The following is a 3,862-nucleotide window of genomic DNA, read 5'->3' on the forward strand; positions in this document are numbered from 1 at the left end:
ATCGAGCATCCAACGTGGGGGCTGTGTCACACGGGGGGGACAGGGGACAGGGGGACAGGGGGATGGGGGGACACGGTGACAGGGGGACAGGGGGACCGAGGTGACAGGGGGACACAGGGACAGGGGGACAGGGGGACAGGGGGGACAGGGGGACAGGGGGGACGGCGGGATGGGGGGACAGGGGACAGGGTGACAGGGGGACAGGGGGACAGGGGTGACAGGGGGACAGGGTGACACGGTGACAGGGGGACAGGGGGGACAGGGGGACAGGGGCCAGGCTGACACGGTGACAGGGGGACAGGGGTGACAGGGGGACAGGCTGACACGGTGACAGGGGACAGGGGGACTGGGTGACAGGGGGACAGGCTGACACGGTGACAGGGGGACAGGGGGACTGGGTGACAGGGGGACAGGCTGACACGGTGACAGGGGGACAGGGGTGACAGGGTGACATGGTGACAGAGTGACAGTGTGACAGGTTGACAGGGGTGACAGCGTGGCAGGGTGACAGGGTGAAAGGGCGACAGGGTGACAAGTTGACAGGGTGACAGGCTGTGTGACAGGGTGACATGATGAGAGGATGACAGGGTGACAGGGTGACAGTGAGACAGGGTGACAGGGTTGCAGGGTGGCATGTTGACAAGGTGAAAGGGTGACAGGGTGACAATGTGACAGGCTGACAGGGTGAGAGGCTGACAGGGTGGCAGTGTGACTGGGTGACAGGGTGACAGGGGTGACATTGTGATAGGGTGACAGGGTGAAATGTTGGCAGGGTGACAGGGTGACTGGGTGACAGAGTGACAGGGTGACAGGGTGGCAGGGTGAGAGTGTCTCAGGGTGGCCGGGTGACATGATTGCAGGGTGACAGGCTGACAGTGTGACATGGTGGAAGGGTGACAGGGTGACACGGTGACAGGGTGAGAGGGTGACGTGGTGGCAGGGTGATAGGGTGACAGGGTGACAGGGTGACATGGTGAGAGTGTGAAAGGGTGACATGGTGAGAAGGTGACAGGGTGACTGGGTGACATGGTGACAGGGTGACAGAGTGACATGCTGACAGTGTGACAGGGTGGCAGGGTGGCAGGGTGACAGTGTAACAGGGTGACAGGGGGTGACAGGGTGACAGTGTAACAGGGTGACAGAGGGTGACAGGGTGACACGGTGACAGGGTGGCAGGGTGACACAGTGACAGGGTGACAGTGTGACAGGGTGGCAGAGTTACAGCGTGAATGGGTGACAGGGTGACATGGTGACATGCTGACAGGGTGACAGTGTAACAGGGTGACAGGGTGACAGGGGGTGACAGGGTTACAGGGTAACAGGGTGACAGGGTGACAGTGTAACAGGGTGACAGAGGGTGACAGGGTGACAGGGTGACAGAGTTACAGCGTGAATGGGTGACATGGCGACATGGTGACAGGGTGACAGGGGGTGACAGGGTGACAGGATGATGTGGTCACAGGGTGACAGGGTGACAGGGTGACAGGGTGCCGGGGGTCCTGGGGACACCGAGGGGGTCGAGGCGACGGGGACGCTGCCGGTGGGACTGGAGGATCCAGCGGGTCGTTTCCGAGCTGGTGGCTCCGTGATTGTCAAGGAGCTGAGAGGAGCTGAACCTCCCCGGGGGGGGGGGGGGGGGGAGGGGGGAGGGGGAGGAGACGGGGGGGGAGGGGGGGTTGGGGAAGGAGGGGGGGGTTGCAGCCGCTGAGCTGGGGCTGGAGCCGCTGCTGAGACCGGTGGGTGAGGGGGGGGCACCTGGGGGCTTGTTTGGGGGGGGGGGGGTGAGGGGCTTTGGGGTTTGGGGGGAGGGGGATCGAGGTGCAGGGGGTTGGGGTGCTGGGTGGAGGGTTTTGGGGTGGTGGGTGCAGGGATTTGGGGTGCAGGGGATCAAGGTGCAGGGTTTTGAGGTGCTGGGATGCAGGGTGCAGGGTTTTGGGGTGCTGAGTGCAGGGCTTTGGGTGCAGGGTTTGGGGTGCAGGGTTTTGGGGTGTAGGGGATCAAGGTGCAGGGTTTTGGGGTGCTGGGATGCAGAGGCACAGGCTGCAGGGTGCTGGGTGCAGGGTTTTGGGGTGCTGGGGTGCAGGGGTTTGGGGTGCAGGGGTTCAGGGTGCAGGGGTTTGAGGTCCTGGGGTGCTGGGATGCAGGGGTTTGGGGTGCAGGGGCACAGGGTGCTGGGTGGAGGGTTTTGGGGTGCTGGGGGCGGGGGTTTGGGGTGCAGGGGTTCAAGCTGCAGGGGTTTGGGGTGCTGGGATGCAGGGGTTTGGGGTGCAGGGGTTTGGGGTGCAGAGGCTCAAGGTGCAGGGCTTTGGGGTGCTGGGATGCAGCGGTTTGGGGTGCAGGGGTTCAAGGTGCAGGGTTTTGGGGTGCAGGGATGCAGGGGCTTGGGGTGCAGGGGTTCAAGGTGCAGGGTTTTGGGGTGCAGGGATGCAGGGGCTTGGGGTGCAGGGGTTCAAGGTGCAGGGTTTTGGGGTGCTGGGATGCAGGGGCACAGGCTGCAGGGTGCAGGGTTTTGGGGTGCTGAGTGCAGGGCTTTGGGTGCAGGGGTTCAAGATGCAGGGTTTTGGGGTGCTGGGATGCAGGGTTCTGGGGTTCAGGGGTTTGGGTTCAGGGGTTTGGGTGCAGGGGTTTGGGGTGCAGAGGTTCAAGCTGCAGGGGTTTGGGGTGCTGGGATGCAGGGGCACAGCTGCAGGGTGCTGGGTGCAGGGTTTTGAGGTGCAGGGATGCAGGGTTTTGGGGTGCAGGGGTTCGGGGTGCAGAGGTTCAAGCTGCAGGGCTTTGGGGTGCTGGGATGCAGGGTTTTGGGGTGCAGGGGTTCAGGGTGCTGGGGTGCAGGGGCACAGGGTGCTGGATGGAGGGTTTTGGGGGTGCTGGGTGGAGGGGTTTGGGGTGCAGGGGTTCAAGCTGCAGGGTGTTGGGGTGCTGGGATGCAGGGGCATAGACTGCAGGGTGCTGGGTGGAGGGTTTTTGGGGTGCTGGGTGCAGGGTTTTGGGGTGCAGGGGTTTGGGGTGCAGGGGTTTGGGGTGCTGGGTGCAGGGGTTCAAGGTGCAGGGTTTTGGGTGCTGGGATGCAGGGGCACAGGCTGCAGGGTGCTGGGTGCAGGGGTTTGGGGTGCAGGGGTTCCAGGTTTTGGGGTGTTGCAGTGCAGGGGCACAGGGTGCTGGGTGGAGGGTTTTGGGGTGCTGGGTGCAGGGGTTTGGGGTGCAGGGGTTCCAGGTTTTGGGGTGTTGCAGTGCAGGGGCACAGGGTGCTGGGTGGAGGGTTTTGGGGTGCTGGGATGCAGGGGCACAGGCTGCAGGGTGCTGGGTGCAGGTTTTGGGGTGCAGGGGTTTGGGGTGCAGGGGTTCAAGGTGCAGGGTTTTGGGGTGCTGGGATGCAGGGGCACAGGCTGCAGGGTGCTAGGTGCAGGGGTTTGGGGTGCAGGGGTTCAGGGTGCTGGTGTGCAGGGGCACAGGGTGCTGGGTGGAGGGTTTTGGGGTGCTGGGTGCAGGGGTTTGGGGTGCAGGGGTTCAAGCTGCAGGGTTTCGGGGTGCTGGGCTGCAGGGGCACAGGCTGCAGGGTGCTGGGGGCAGGGGTTTGGGGTGCAGGGGTTCAAAGTTTTGGGGTGCTGGGGTGCAGGGGCACAGGGTGCTGGGTGGAGGGTTTTGGGGTGCTGGGTGCAGGGGTTTGGGGTGCAGGGGTTCAGGGTGCAGGAGTTTGGGGTCCTGGGGTGCTGGGATGCAGGGTTTTCGGGTGCTAGGTGCGGGATTTGGGGTGCAGGGGTTCACGGCTCAGGGTTTTGGGGTGCTGGGATGCAGGGGCATAGACTGCAGGGTGCTGGGTGCAGGGTTTTGGGGTGCAGGGTGCAGGGGTTTGGGGTGCAGG

Source organism: Phaenicophaeus curvirostris, unplaced genomic scaffold (genome assembly GCF_032191515.1).
Source record: "Phaenicophaeus curvirostris isolate KB17595 unplaced genomic scaffold, BPBGC_Pcur_1.0 scaffold_590, whole genome shotgun sequence".
In the NCBI taxonomy this organism is placed as follows: domain Eukaryota; kingdom Metazoa; phylum Chordata; class Aves; order Cuculiformes; family Cuculidae; genus Phaenicophaeus; species Phaenicophaeus curvirostris.